The following is a 16,127-nucleotide window of genomic DNA, read 5'->3' as shown; positions in this document are numbered from 1 at the left end:
GCAGAATTTTGTGTTTGACGAGCGGGTGGGCTTGACCGACTCCGCGGTGGGCAGGCAGCCAATTGCCGCTGGCAAAACGGGACCGCGCTGCCATTTTGTGCAGGTGGGCTAATTAAGGCCTGCCCAGCAGGGTTCCAACTCCCGTGTTCATCGGGAAAATTAAATCGGCGGCCGGCGTGTTCAGACCGCCAGTTCCAATGGGGAAATGGCAGTCGGTATAAAGAGTGGCCAGGCAGCCTCCTTTAGACTGTTCATCATGGCCAGCGACCGGGCTCCAGCGGAAGTGAGGGCAGAGGAGGAGGAGGAGGAGGGGGGTAGGCTGCAGGATAGGCCAGTGGGGGGGCCAATGTGCTTCTCAGTTCTCAGATACCTGCCTTGCTGTCCTCCTGGAAGAGGTGTCCAACCATCGGGAGGTCTTGCTTCTGGAGGATGGAAGGAGGAGTCCCCCCATGTGACCAGGCAGGCCTGGCAGGAGGTGGCGGAGGCTGTTAGCTCTCATGATGCTGTGCGGTGCAGAGGAACCCAGTGCCGCAAGCGCTTCAATGATTTGCTACACTCTGGAAGGGTAAAAACCATGTCGGCCTTGGCCATTTTACCCAGTAGGTAGCCTTGGCCTATGAGGCCCCCCCACTCCTCCATCCTCCCCGTCCACCACCCCTCCCCCCCCCCCCCCCCCCCCCCCCCCCCACACGTCTTAGTGTCGTTACTGCATTGGGCATTTGGTGCACGCTGGGTGGGCAAACAGATAGTGACCATACTTACATCAGCCGTAGTGGCTGAGGAGAAGATGGGTTCTCCCTGCAGCATATGTTAGTGTTTGTTGCATTTGAATAGTCTGGGGGCAGCCTGCAGAGGAGGCAGCTAGACACATACTCAGAACTCCAGCACGTGTCTTATTGATGGTGATGAGATGGTGGAAGGGGAGCCTCAAGGAGTCGTGGCCAAGAGCCATCTGCTGGCCTCGGTGCCGCACCTAGTTGCACCTCCTTGCCATGGGCGCTAAGACCCGTGTGTTATTGAAAGTGATGGACGCCGAATGTGTCCCAGGCGGCCATTGGGGGAGGGGGTTGGGAGCAGCCGTACTATCTTCTGGGGACTGATCACCAGTTGTGTGGACAGGAGGCGCTGGAGGCCTCAGATGGGCCACTGTGGCTGGGGTGTGGCGTGCGTGTGCAGAGTACACGAGCGATCAGCCCCAATAAATGTTCTTCTCCGTACTGCAGGCAACAACAGAGAACAATCGCCGGGAGAGTCTGCGGACTGGTGGTGGGCACCCTGTGCTGCAGCACATCACCACTTATGAGGAACAGGCCATGGAGCTAGGGAGGAGGCAGGCGGCCAGGTCGGCAGGTGTCAGTGAGGCTGGGGTGCAGCAGCCAGGTATTTGAGGCCCACAGTCCCATCCACTCTGTCTCCCCAACATCCAAGCACTGATGATTTCTGCAATCGTTAATGCAGTAACACTGCTCATTCACAGGCTGATACAGTCAGACGTGTGGGTCATACACAAAGGTCCCTCGGCCCTCTGAGGATGCGCGTCTCTAGCACCTTCCAAAGTCACCTTATCCCATTTCTGACCAGTATCCCCATGGCCTAACATGCCATGGTATCACTGCTGCACATCCAAATACTTATTGCATCTTAGGAGGGTTTATACCTCCACCACCCTTTCAGCCAGTGCGCCCCACGTTACTCTGTCCAAAAGGTCCTCAACACCTCACCTGACAACCTCATGGTTCCCAACTTAAATAAATGTCACCATGTTAGACATCCCTGCGCCAAGGGGTAATGTTGCCTTCTGTCCACCTGTTCTATGCCCCTCCTAATGGTATGAAGGTCAATAATGTGACCTGTCAATCTCCCGTGATCCACGGCAAATGTCACAAGTGTTTTCAATGTTTCCTCATCACTCCAACTCTCCAGACCAGCATGCATCCTGGTCAGGTACCTCTGCACTCTCCCCACTCCAATACCATCCCTCCCATGAAGCGCAGGTCACAACTGAACACAGAAGTGTAGCTGGGGCCTCGACAGTGTTTTGTGCACTTGCAACATGACCTCCCTTTTCCTACATTCTATTCCTCGGCTAATAAAGGCAAATCTGGCTTTTACCTGTTAAATGTCTAATGTTCCTGTTCTGCTACCTTAATGGGTCTGCCCAGCAAGGTCCCTGTAATCGTCGTGACTTCCCACGGTCCCACCATTACTCATGTATTCCCGTACCTCGCTTGTCTTGCCGAAGTGCTTAACCTCACACTTATCCACATAACATTCCATGTGGCATTCCTTAGGCCAACTGACCAGCCTGTCTGTATGCACGTGTAATGTTTGGGCCTCCTCTTGACTATTTACCACCCTACCAATGTTCATCTCCTTAGGTTCTTGAAGGGGGAAAGGGATGAAAGATGTTACTGAGTGAACACTAACTGATCCACTGTCCTTGTTAATTTCAGCATCACCACCGCATGGCCACCACCAACATGTCCAGAGCAGCCCCTCCACACCTGAGGGGCAACACTTGCAACTTGCGTCAAATCCTTTCAGCCAGCCAGGTGCCAGCGCAGTGACAAACACTTCGGCGCTGATTATGACGTTGGCTAGTGTCCCAGGGCACAGTGGAGAGGGCACTTCACAATCGCTGGAGGAGATGGCACCCACAGAGTGCTGATGGCGCCAGCAGCCGGAGGACTGCAGGGGACCAGGCACATGCTGAGTCGGGCAGTGGTGATGTGCCTCTGGAGATGTCAGCCATGCAGGACAAGTGGCAGGGTGCGCGGGAGCACCTGGCCGGGTTGCATGAGGCTGTGCTTCAGTTGGTCTCTGTGGTGGAGGAATCCAGGCAGAGTGTCAATGATGGCAAGAACCTCAGGACAAAACATCAGGCTTCCTCGATTGGGAGATTGGCGACTCTCATGGAGAGGGGCTTCCAGCAGATTGAGAATCATCTGATTGGCTTATGCTCTGACTTGCAAGCCCTCACAGCGCTAATGGCCACAGGTGGTCATTCGCAATGTGGGAGATGTTCTGGGCACCAAGTGTCCCAGCTCGGTGCCCATCCATCTGTGGTGAGCAGGGAGTTCCAATGTGACCTCACATTGGTGCAACAGCTGCCTGTCATTGCTGCAAGCTCCTCTCAGGGTGCTCTGGAAGAGGGCAGCAGCTCCTCCACCCCTCTGTCAGTGACCGTTACATCCGTTGAGGCTGCGACAACTGGGCAGGTGCCAGTTCTGGAACTGGCCAATCCCTCCCAGGCGGGGCCAGCACAGGCTCCACAGGCCAGAGGACGCCTGCCAAGCTCATCGAGGCCAACAGGACAGCAGAGTCAACAGGCTGTCTCACAAGCCACTCCGAGCGATAAGGCGGCACCAAGACATAGCACCTGCAAACGTAAGCAGAAGGCACGTTAGGCACTCCACAGGTTTGTCACTGGTGCTTTTCTGTTGCCCCTAGATTAGGGAATTTATTTTTGTGAACGTCAGAGCAACGTTTTGTCATGCTTTTGGTGGCACCATCTGATGGATGGCAATAAAGTCCACATTTCTCACCATGGCTGAGGGTGTCTCCTTTGTGCTGCATTTGTCTGTTTCACAGACGTATCATGAGTGTTTGAGTGGACATTGATGTTTATGTACTAAGTCTTTAGTTGCAGCTGATAAGGTGGAAGATGTAGCATCTCAGTGCCACGTGTGGAAGCACCAGGCAAGGCTGGTCCTGCTGATCCATTTGTGTGGAGCTAGCTGAAGGTTTGTTGGATTAAAGTGTCCCGGATGTCCCTGCCTCCTTGATGTAGTAGCAGGTCGGCATGCTGCCCTTCATCATTGCTCTGTGCTTCCTCATCCTCTGAGCCACTGCTGGATTCATCATGTGCAGCTACATCCACTGCATCAAGGTCTTCATCGTCAACTGCTTCCCCCTTTCCAGCGTAAGATTGTGCAGCGCACAGCAACTGCCACTATCACAGAGACGCAATCTGGGGGGTACTGGAGTGTACACCCTGAGCGGTCCAGGCAACGTTAGCACATCTTGAGAAGACCAATGGCTCTCCCTACCACAGTCCTTGTGGTGTCGTGGCTCCGATTGTCGCGCTCCTCAGCTTCTGTTCTTGGATGGCGGAGAGGCGTCATGAGCCACCTTCTGAGGGAATAGACCTTATCACCCAGCAGCCATCCATCCAGCCGGGCTGGAGCACTGAAGAACCCCGGCACCTGGGAGTGTCTGAGGATGTAGGCATCGTGGGAGCTGCCTGGGTACCTTACACAGACTTGTAGAATCTGTATCCTGTGATCACACACTATTTGCACGTTCATGGAATGGAAGCCCTTCCTGTTGACAAAGGCACCGGGCTCACCTGCTGGCACCTTGATGGCCACGTGTGTACAGTCTATAGCACCCTGGATGCACGGGAAGCCAGCAATGGCCACGAAACCTCTGGCTCACTCTGTCTGGTTTGCCTGGTCACATCGGAAGTGGATGAAGGTCAATGCACATCTGAACAGAGCATCTGTAACTTGCTTGACACAAGTGTGGACAGCTGATTGTGAGACACCACAAAGATCACCCACCGAGCCCTGGAAGGAGCCAGATGCATAGAAGTTGAGGGCAACTGTGACCATCAGAGCTGCTGGCATGGGGTGTCCACCCACACAGTTAAGGGAGATCTCAGCGCCGATCATCTGACAGATGTAATTGACTGTCTCCCTTGACAGTCAGAGCCTCCTTCGGCACTGCACCTCAGTCATATTGAGGTAGCTGCTTCACCGCCTGTAAACCCTGGCAGCAGGATAGTGTCATCTTCTGCGGCCCCTTCCACCTTGGACTACCTCTTGGCCCTCCGCCCTTTGTGCCTGGGCCTGGCCTCCCAAAGGTAGCTCCCCTGGAGGCTGAATGTCCACTCCTGGCCTCCTCCTTATTCTATCCCTCCCTTCCTCCTCAGAGGAGCTGCCTCCAGTGGAGATGTCGGAACCCATACTCAGGCTAAATGGAGGCCTCCAGAAAGCTGCAGGCCCGATAAAGATTACTGTCTGCAGAGTGCTGAGCTGAAGCTTCAAAGTACAGAGAAAGCTGCTGGAAATCGATCTGAACTGATACCGATCACACAAGCAAGTTTAAAACACTTTCTGCATTAAATACTTCAGAAAAAACATTCATAATCCCACTGAGCCCACAGATCCTGCCTGTGGATGAGGTTTGTTAAAAAATCAGTTACCCGCCTGCTCGTTGGGCCCATGTGCCGAGCTGAAGATCACACGGGCGCCTCAAAATCAGCTTCAATTGCTGAGTTAAGGGCCTTAACAAGGCCTCTAATTAATGGCGGGTGAGTGTCGTGCTCCATTGTGTGCCCGCCCAGCTAAACATCGCGATGCTGCACGCTGACGTCGGGACACTCGCCCGACATTTTAAGCGCTGTTGTGCGGGCTCCACAGTGTTTAAAAAAAGGAACGTTAAAAGGGTATTAACATTCACTAATATCAGTTTAGTCTATAACCTGGCGTCATAAATGTTTTAAAATTTGAAGAAAAAAGTCCTTAGAACCTGGTATGAGCTGGCACTAATGTTTTGTGCACCCTTATCAATCAACTTAAAGACAGAAATGGAACATTACATTTCACCTTTAGAAGAGCACAGATATTATGGGGATGTAACCTTTGGATGACATAATTATAAACCAAACTAAGCTGGCGTTCTGTGTAACATTTAAAAAACCTTGTTATAAAATATAGATTCTGAAAGTAAGAAACAAGTAAAATTAGTTCTTTGAATTACTGCTGTAAGGCACTACAAACATTTGTTGACCAGATAAAAGCTCTCACTTCATAACAAGAGAATGTTTTTTTTATTTATTCATGAGATATGGATGTCGCTGGCTAAGCCAGGGTTTATTGTCCATCCCAAATTTCCCTTGAGAAGGTGGTGGTGAGCTGCCTTCTTGAACTGCTGCAGTCCATGTAGTGTAGATACACCCACAGTGCTGTTAGGGAGGGAGTTCCAGGATTTTGACCCAGCGACAGTGAGGGAACAGCAATATATTTCCAAGTCAGGATGGTGAGTGACTTGGAGGGGAACTTCTAGGTGGTGGTGTTCCCATGTGTCTGCTGCCCTTGTCCTACCAGGTGGTAGAGGTTGTGGGTTTGGAAGGTGCTGTCGAAGGAGCCTTGGTTGAGTTCCTGCAATGCATCTTATAGATGGTACATTATGTTGCCACTGTGCATTGCTGGTGGAGGGAGCAAATGTTGAAGATGGTGGATGGGTGCCAATCAAGTGGGCTGTTTTGGCCTGGAAGATGTCCTGCCTCTTGAGTATTGTTGGAGCTGCACTCATCCAGGAAAGTGAAGTGTATTCCATCACACTCCTGACTTGAGCCTTGTAGATGGTGGGCAGGCTTTGGGGAGTCAGGGAGTGAGCTATTCGCCACAGAATTCCCAGCCTCTGCCCTGTTTTTGTAGCCATAGTTTTTATATAGCTAATCCACTTCAGTTTCTGTTCAATGGTAAATGCCAGGATGTCGATAGTGGGGGATTCAGTGAATGTAATGCCATTGAACATCAAGGGGTCCTGGTTATTCTCTCTTGTTGGAGATAGTCATTGCCTGGCACTCGTGTGGCACAAATATTACTTGCCACTTATCAATCTAAACCTGAATATTATCCAGGTCTTGCTGCATGTGGACATGGACTGCTTCAGTATCTGAGGAGTCGTGAATGGTGCTGAACATTGTGCAATCATCAGCGAACACCCCACTTCTGACTTTATGAAGGAAGGTCATTGATGAAGCAGCTGAAGTTGGTTGGGCCTTGGACACTACGCTGAGGAACTCTGCAGTGATGTCCTGGAACTGAGATGACTGACCTCCAACAACCACAACCATTTTCCTTTGTGCTAGGTATGACTCCAACCAGTGGGAGTTCTCCCCCTGATTCCCATTGACTCCAGTTTTGCTTGGGCTCCTTGATGCCACACAACGCGGCCTTGAAGTCAAGAGCAGTCACTCTCACCTCAGCTCTGGAGTTCAGCTGTTTTGTCTATGTTTGAACCAAGGCTGTACTGAGGTCAGGAGTTGAGTGACCCTGGCAGAACCCAAACTAGGCGTCAGTGAGCAGGTTATTGCTGAGCAAGTGCCGCTTGATAGCACTGTTGATGACCCCCTCCATTACTTTACTGATGATCAACAATAGACTGGTGGGGCAGTAGTTGACCCAGTTGGATTTGTTCTGCTTTTTATGTACAGGAAATACCTAGGCAGTTTTCCACACTGCCGGGTAGATGCCACTGTTGTAGCTGCACTGGAACAGCTTGGCTAGATGCGCAGCTAGTTCCGGAGCACAGGTCTTCAGTAGCATTTGCTAGAATGTTGTCAGGGCCAGTAGCCTTTAAACTATCCACATGGAGTGAATCAAGTTGGCTGAAGACTGGCTTCTGTGATGCTGGGGACCTCAGGAGGAGGCCAAGATGGATCATCCATTCAACACTTCTGGCTGAAGGTTGTTGAAATTGTTTCAGCCTTATCTTTTGTACTGATGTGCTGAGCTCTCCCATCATTGAGGATGGGGATATTTGTGGAGCTTCCTCCTCCATGCTGTTTGGTATGTAAGTAGTCCTGCATTATAGCTTCACCAGGTTGACACCTCATTTTTAGGTATGCCTGGTGCAGCTTCTGGCATGCTCTCCTGCACTGAAACAGGGTTGATCTCCTGGCTTGGTGGTACTGGCAGAGTGAGGGATATGCCAGACCATGAGGTTACAGATTGTTGTTGAGTACAATTCTGCTGCTGCTGATGTCCTACAAAGCCTCATGGTTGCCCTGGATAATATTCTGGCTTGGATTGATCAGTGGCAAGTAACATTTGTGCCACACAAGTGCCAGGCAATGACTATCCCCTATCTTGAGTTGCTAGATCTGTTCAAAATCTACCCCGTTTATCACGGTGGTAGTGCCACACACCACGATGGAGGGTATCCTCAGCGTGAAGACGGGACTTGGTCTCCACAAGGACTGTGCTGTGGTCACTCCTACCAATACTGTCATGGACAGATGCACCAGCAGCAGGCTGGTTGGTGAGGATGGGGTCAAGTGTGTTTTCCCTCTTGTTGGTGCCTTCACTACCTGCCACACACTCAGTCTCGCAGCTATTTCCTTTAGGACTCGGCCAGCTCAGTCAATGTGGTGCACCCGAGCCACACTTGGTGATGGACATTGGAATCCTCCACCCAGAGTACATTCTGCACCCTTGCCATCCTCAGTGCTTCCTCCAAGTGGTTTTTAACATGGAGGAGCACTGATTCCTCAGCTGAGGGGTTTGTTAAGGCGGAGGGTGGTATGTGGTAATCAGTAGGAGGTTTTTTTTGCCCATATTTGACTTAATGCCATGAGACTTCATGGGGTCCAGAGTCAATGTGGAGAACTCCCAGGGCAACTTCCTCCTGACTGTATACCATTGTGCCACCAACTCAGGGACAGTGATGGTGGTGGCTGGGTCATTGTCTGTAACATGTGTTACTGTGAGTATGACTATCTCAGGCTGTTGCTTGACTAGCCTGTCAGACAGCTCTCCCAATTCTGCCACAAGCCCCCAGATGTTAGCAAAATGGACTTTGCAGAGTCAACAGGGATGGGTTTGCCAAAGTTGTTTCTGGTGACTAGGTCCATGCCAGCTGGTCTGTCCAGTTTTATTCCTTTCTGTAGACTATGTAGTGGCTTTGATACAACTGCCATTTCAGAGGGCAGTTAGCCACAACCACAAGCTAAGGCAGAGCAGGGGGATGTACAACCAGAGACACACTTCGGGACCCTGCTGAAGTCCCGATGCAATGATTCTGTTGGAATTGCTGGGAAAGTTTAAACTTCTGATGGGCAATGCCCAATGCTCCCTCTGAGAAAGTCTCTGACACTGAGTTACAGTCGGATACTTCAGTTCCGACTAAATTACCTGCATGGTTACCCAGGAAATGTTGGATGGAAAAATCCTAGTCTAACTCAAGGGTAACAATACAACTGACACCCCCCACCTTCAACGGTCCCCCCTCCCATTCACCACCAATCCCCAACAGCCCAACATCCCCCAATCCTCCTGACTCCACCCTGACTAGCCCCCACCACCTGACTCAGCCCCTGACCCTCCAACTCCACCTCCCATGACTCCCCAACCTCCCCCTGACCCGACCTCACTAGCCCGAGCCACTTACCTAACCCCTGACTCCCTCCAACACAGCTTTACTGGACTCCACCACACAACACTTCTTCAAATGGAAGCACTTTACATGGTCCACCAGACCACCAGGATTGTCTGAGGGCCCTTAGCTTCTTCCTCGAACAGAGGCCCGAACAATCCCCATCCACCAATACTCTCCTCCGTCTGGCTGAACTTGTTCTCACGCTGAACAATTTCTCCTTCAACTCCTCTCACTTCCTCCAAATAAAAGGTGTGGCTATGGGTACCCGCATGGGCCCCAGCTATGCCTGTCTCTTTATGGGGTATGTGGAACATTCCTTGTTGCAGTCCTACTCCGGCCCCCTTCCACAACTCTTTCTCCGGTACATCGATGATTACTTCGGTGCCGCTTCATGCTCTCGTCGGGACTTGGAAAAATTTATTAATTTTGCTTCCAATCTCCACCCCTCCATCATTTTCACGTGGTCCATCTCTGACACTTCCCTTCCCTTCCTTGACCTCTCTGTCTCAATCTCTGGTGATAGACTGTCCACCAATATCCATTACAAACCCACCGACTCCCACAGCTATCTCGACTACAGCTCCTCACACCCCGCTTCCTTTAAGGACTCCATCCCATTCTCTCAGTTCCTTCGCCTCCGTCGCATCTGTTCTGATGATGCTACATTCAAAAACAGTTCCTCTGACATGTCCTCCTTCTTCCTTAACCGAGGTTTTCCACCCACGGTCGTTGACAGGGCCCTCAACCATGTCCGGCCCATCTCCCGCGCATCCGCCCTCACGCCTTCTCCTCCCTCCCAGAAACATGATAGGGTCCCCCTTGTCCTCACTTATCACCCCACCAGCCTCTGCATTCCAAGGATCATCCTCCGCCATTTCCGCCAACTCCAGCATGATGCTACCACCAAACACATCTTCCCTTCACCCCCCTTATCGGCATTCCGTAGGGATCGCTCCCTCCGGGACACCCTGGTCCACTCCTCCATCACCCCCTACTCCTCAACCCCCTCCTATGGCACCACCCCATGCCCACGCAAAAGATGCAACACCTGCCCCTTCACTTCCTCTCTCCTCACCGTCCAAGGACCCAAACACTCCTTTCAAGTGAAGCAGCATTTCACTTGCATTTCCCCCAACTTAGTCTACTGCATTCGTTGCTCCCAATGTGGTCTCCTCTACATTGGAGAGACCAAACTTAAACTGGGCGACCGCTTTGCAGAACACCTGTGGTCTGTCCGCAAGAATGACCCAAACCTCCCTGTCGCTTGCCATTTTAACACTCCACCCTGCTCTCTTGCCCACATGTCTGTCCTTGGCTTGCTGCATTGTTCCAGTGAAGCCCAACGCAAACTGGAGGAACAACACCTCATCTTCCGACTAGGGACTTTACAGCCTTCCGGACTGAATATTGAATTCAACAACTTTAGGTCGTGAGCTCCCTCCCCCATCCCCACCCCCTTTCTGTTTCCCCTTCCTTTTTTTTTCCAATAAATTATAAAGATTTTCCTTTTCCCACCTATTTCCATTATAAAAAAAAAACACTAGAGCTATACCTTGAGTACCCTACCATCCATTCTTAATTAGCACATTCGTTTAGATAATATCACCAACTTTAACTTTAACACCTATGTGTTCTATTGTACTATTGTCGTTGACATCTTTTGGTGATCTGCTTCTATCATTGCTTGTTTGTCCCTACAACCACACCGCACCCCCCCCCACCTCTCTGTCTCTCTATCTCTCTGCCCCCCACACACACACCTTAAATCAGCTTATATTTCAACTCTTTTTTGGACTCGAACTCAAGTTCTGTCGAAGGGTCATGAGGACTCGAAACATCAACTCTTTTCTTCTCCGCCAATGCTGCCAGACCTGCTGAGTTTTTCCAGGTAATTCTGTTTTTGTTTTGGATTTCCAGCATCTGCAGTTTTTTTGTTTTTAGCACTTTACATGTATTTCTTTAAATTTAGTATCTTGTGCTTGCTGCTTACAATGCAGTCTCTCCTACATTAGGGTGACCAAACACAGATTAGGTGAACGCTTTGTAGAACACCTCCATTCAGTCCACAAGCATGACCCTGAGTTCCATTTGCCTGCCATGTTAATTCACCACGCTGACATCTCTGTCCTTGGCCTGCTGCAGTGTTCCAGTAAAGCTCAATGAAAACCCAAGGAACAGTACCTCATCTTTTTATTAGGCACAGCAATCTAGACTCATCACTGAGTTCAACAATTTCAGATCACAATCACTATTCATTCAATTGTTTCCTCTTCTTTGCATGTGCCGGCCTTAATCTTGCTTTTCTTATTTTTGCTTTCAGACGGCAACTGTTCATTCACACCTCCTCTAGATCCATCTTTTGTTTCTTTACTTGTCCCATTACCACTTCCTTTGCCTATTCACACCAATTCTTTTGTCATATAATGTCGCCTGTCTTCTGCCATATCGGAGACATTCCTTTTTGTTCTTTTTCCACCCTCCCTCATTTCATCTAGATAAAAGCTACTAGAGGCAAGGCAAAAGGGAAAGGTATTATTACAGGAAATGAAAAACAGACCATGACAGGAAGGGATAGAGAGTACAAATCTAACAGTAAATCAGCAGATGAGACTAGAGGTTATTAAAAGAGTAAAAGGATAAAACTAAAGGCTCTGTATCTGAATGCACAAAACATTCGAAACAAAACTGATGAACTGAGAGCACACATAGAAATAAATAAGTACGATTTGATAGCCATTACAGAGACATGGCTGCAAGAGGACATCAGTTATCACTTGAGTGTTAAAGGGTACAGGACATTTAGGAAGGACAAGAAGCGAGGAAAAGGTGGACTGATGGCTTTGTTAGTTAATGATGGTATTACAGTATGAGAGAAAGCTAGCCAGAAATATAAAAACAGATAGCAAGAATTTTTATAAATATTTAAAAAGAAAAGAGTTAACAAAATGAGTGTTGGTCCTATAGAAAGTGAGTCTGGAAAATTGACAATAGAACACAAGGAGATGGCAGATGAATTGAACAGGTATCCCTATAGAAGAAACAAGTAACATCCCAGAAGCAGCTATAAACCAGGAAACAGAAGAAGGAAAGGAAACAATTGAATGAATAGTGATTGTGATCTGAAATTGTTGAACTCAGTGATGAGTCTAGATGGCTGTGCCTAATAGAAAGATGAGGTACTGTGGTACAGTCACCAGAGAAGTGGTACTGAGTAAATTGTTGGAACTGCAGGCTGACAAGGACCCGAGTCCTGATGGACTTCAGCCTAGAGTCTTATAAGAAGTGTCTATGAGAAAGTTGATGCATTGGTTTTAATTTTCCAAAACTCCCTAGAGTCGGGGAAAGTGCCATTAGGTTGGAAGATAGCAAATGTAACTCCATTATTCAAAAAGAGAGGGAGACAGAAAGTGGGAAGCTATATGCCAGTTAGCTTCTGTCATAGGGAAAATGTTAGAAGTTTTTATTAAAGAAGCTATAGCAGGGCACTTTGATAAGCTTAAGGTCCGCAGGCAGAGTCGATATGGTTTTGTGAAAGAGAAGTAGTGTTTAACCAACTTATTGGCATTCTTTGAGGAAGTAATGTGTGCTGTGGATAAAGGGGAACCAGTGGATGTACTGTACTCAGATCTCCAGAAGGCATTTGATAAAAAAAATGCCACATCAAAGGTTCAAAGGTTATTGCAAAAAATAAAAGCTCATGGTATGGGGGCAACATATTGACATGGATAGAATCTTGGCTGGCTAACAGGAAACATCAGGAGGCATAAATGGGTCTTTTTCAGGTTGGCAAGATGTAATGAGTGGTGTGCAGCAGGGATCAGTGCTGGGACCTCAACTGTTTACAATTTATATAAATGACTTGGAAAAAGGGAAAGATGGGATGGTTGCCAAATTTGCTGATGACACAAAGATAGGTAAGAAAGTAAGCTGTGAAGAGGACAAATGGAGGTTACAAACAGATATAGATAGGTTAAGTGAGTGGGCAAAGATTTGGCAAATGGAGTATAATGTGGGAGAAAGTGAAATTGTCCATGTTATCAGGAAGAATAAAAGAGAAACATATTATCTGAATGGTGAGAGATTGCAGAGCTCTGAAATGCAAAGGGATTTGGGTGTCTTAGTGCATCAATTGCAAAAGGCAAGTCCGCAAGTAATTCGGAAAGCAAATAGAATGTTATCATTTCTTGCGAGGGGAATTGATTACAAAAGTAGAAAGAGGCGTGAGAGGGAGAGAGCAGCGAGACATCATAAAGTGGCGGAAGCAGAGAGCAGCGAGACTTCATAAAGTGGCGCAAGGAGAGAGCAGTGAGACTTCATAAAGTGGCGCAAGGAGAGAGCAGCGAGACTTCATAAAGTGGCGCAAGAAGAGAGCAGTGAGACTTCAAAAAGTGGCGCAAGGAGAGAGCAGCGAGACTTCCTAAAGAACGCGAGAGGGAGGGAGCAGCGAGACTTCATAAAGAGCGCGAGAGGGAGAGAGCACCGAGACTTCATAAAGTGGCGCAAGGAGAGAGCAGCGAGACTTCATAAAGTGGCGCAAGGAGAGAGCAGTGAGACTTCATAAAGTGGCGCAAGGAGAGAGCAGCGAGACTTCATAAAGTGGCGCAAGGAGAGAGCAGCGAGACTTCATAAAGTGGCGCAAGAAGAGAGCAGTGAGACTTCATAAAGTGGCACAAGGAGAGAGCAGTGAGACTTCATAAAGTGGCACAAGGAGAGAGCAGCGAGACTTCATAAAGAGCGGGAGAGGAAGAGAGCAGAGAGACTTCATAAAGAGCGTGAGAGGAAGAGAGCAGAGAGACTTCATAAAGAGCTTGAGAGGGAGAGAGCAGCGAGACTTCATAAAGTGGCGCAAAGAGAGAGCAGCGAGACTTCATAAAGTGGAGCAGGAGGGAGAGAGCAGCGAGACATCATAAAGTGGCGCAAGCAGAGAGCAGCGAGACTTCATAAAGTGGCGCAAGCAGAGAGCAGCGAGACTTCATAAAGTGGCGCAAGGAGAAAGCAGCGAGACTTCATAAAGTGGCGCAAGGAGAGAGCAGCGAGACTTCATAAAGTGGTGCAAGGAGAGGGCAGCGAGACTTCATAAAGAGCGCGAGAGGGTGGGAGCAGCGAGACTTCATAAAGAGCGAGAGAGAGAGAGAGCAGCGAGACTTCATAAAGTGGCGCAAGGAGAGAGCAGTGAGACTTCATAAAATGGTGCAAGGAGAGAGCAGCGAGACTTCATAAAGAGCGCGAGAGGGAGGGAGCAGCGAGACTTCATAAAGAGCGAGAGAGAGAGAGAGCAGCGAGACTTCATAAAGTGGCGCAAGAGGAAGAGAGCAGCGAGACTTCGTAAAGTGGCGCAAGGAGAGAGCAGCGAGACTTCATAAAGAACGTGAGAGGGAGAGAGCAGCGAGACTTCATAAAGAACACAAGAGGGAGAGAGCAGCGAGACATCATGAAGTGGTGTTAAGGGAGAGAGCAGCGAGACTTCATAAAGAGCGTGAGAGGAAGAGAGCAGAGAGACTTCATAAAGAGCTTGAGGGAGAGAGCAGCGAGACTTCATAAAGAGCGCGAGAGGGAGAGAGCAGCGAGACTTCATAAAGAACACAAGAAGGAGAGAGCAGCGAGACATCATGAAGTGGTGTTAAGGGAGAGACTTCATAAAGAGCGTGAGAGGAAGAGAGCAGAGAGACTTCATAAAGAGCTTGAGAGGGAGAGAGCAGCAAGACTTCATAAAGAACACAAGAGGGAGAGAGCAGCGAGACATCATGAAGTGGTGTTAAGGGAGAGAGCAGCGAGACTTCATAAAGTGGCGCAAGAGGAAGAGAGCAGCGAGATTTCATAAAGAGAACGAGAGGGAGAGAGCAGCAAGACTTCATAAAGAACACAAGAGGGAGAGAGCAGCGAGACTCATAAAAAGAACAAGAAGGAGAGAGCAGCGAGGTTTCATAAAGAGAACGAGAGGGAGAGTGCAGCGAGACGTCGTAAAGAGAACGAGGTGGAGAGAGCAGCGAGTCTTCATAAAGATAACAAGACGGAGAGAGCAGCGAGACTTCATAAAGATAACGAGACGGAGAGAGCAGCAAGACTTCATAAAGAATGCGAGAGGGAGAGAGAAGCGAGACTTCATAAAACGGATGAGTAAGGGTGAGGATTGACATGTGGAATTATGATATAGTAGCCATCACTGAGACGTGGTTGAGGGAAGGGCAGGATTGGCAACTCAACATTCCGGGATATAGAATCTTCAGGCGAGACAGGAAAGGGGGGGAAAGAGGAGGAGGCATTGCATTATTAGTTAAGGAGTCAGTTACTACAGTAAGGAGAGATGATATGTTGGAGGGGGCATCGAATGAAGCTTTGTGGGTAGAGCTTAGGAATAAAAAAGGGGCAGCCACATTATTAGGTGTTTATTATTAACCCCCAGATAGTCAGTGGGAAATTGAGGAGCAAATATGTGCACAATTAGTGGAGGTGTGTAAAAACAATAACAATAGGGTAATTATATTAGGTGATTTCAACTTTCCCAACATTAATTGGGATAGACATCATGTTAAGGGCTTGGATGGAGTAGATTTCTCAAAATGTGTACAGGAGAAATTTAGGTCAGTATGTAGAGGGTCCAACAAGGGTCGGTGCATTGCTGGACCTAATTCTGGGGAATGAAGCCGGACAGTTGACTGAGGTGGTGGTGGGGGAGCATTTTAGTGATAGCGACCACAACATGGTACAGTTTAAGCTTGTTATGGGCAAAGAAATAGACAAGTTTAAAAAAAATGTTTTGTATTGGGGGAGATTTTAGTAAAATAAGGCAGGATCTCAATGGGCTGAAGGGCCTCTTTACTTTGTGATTCTGTGATCTGGCCAAGGAAGGCTGGGAACAGCAACTGTGGGGTAATCTACAGAAGAGCAGTGGGGAGCATTCAAAAAGGAAATGGGGAGGGTACAGGCTCAAAATATTACCTCTAGGGTGATTGGAAGGA

Source organism: Carcharodon carcharias, chromosome 1 (assembly GCF_017639515.1).
Source record: "Carcharodon carcharias isolate sCarCar2 chromosome 1, sCarCar2.pri, whole genome shotgun sequence".
Taxonomy (NCBI): Eukaryota; Metazoa; Chordata; class Chondrichthyes; order Lamniformes; family Lamnidae; genus Carcharodon; species Carcharodon carcharias.
The sequence above is the reverse complement of the archived record's forward strand: the minus strand, read 5'-3'. Positions refer to the sequence as shown.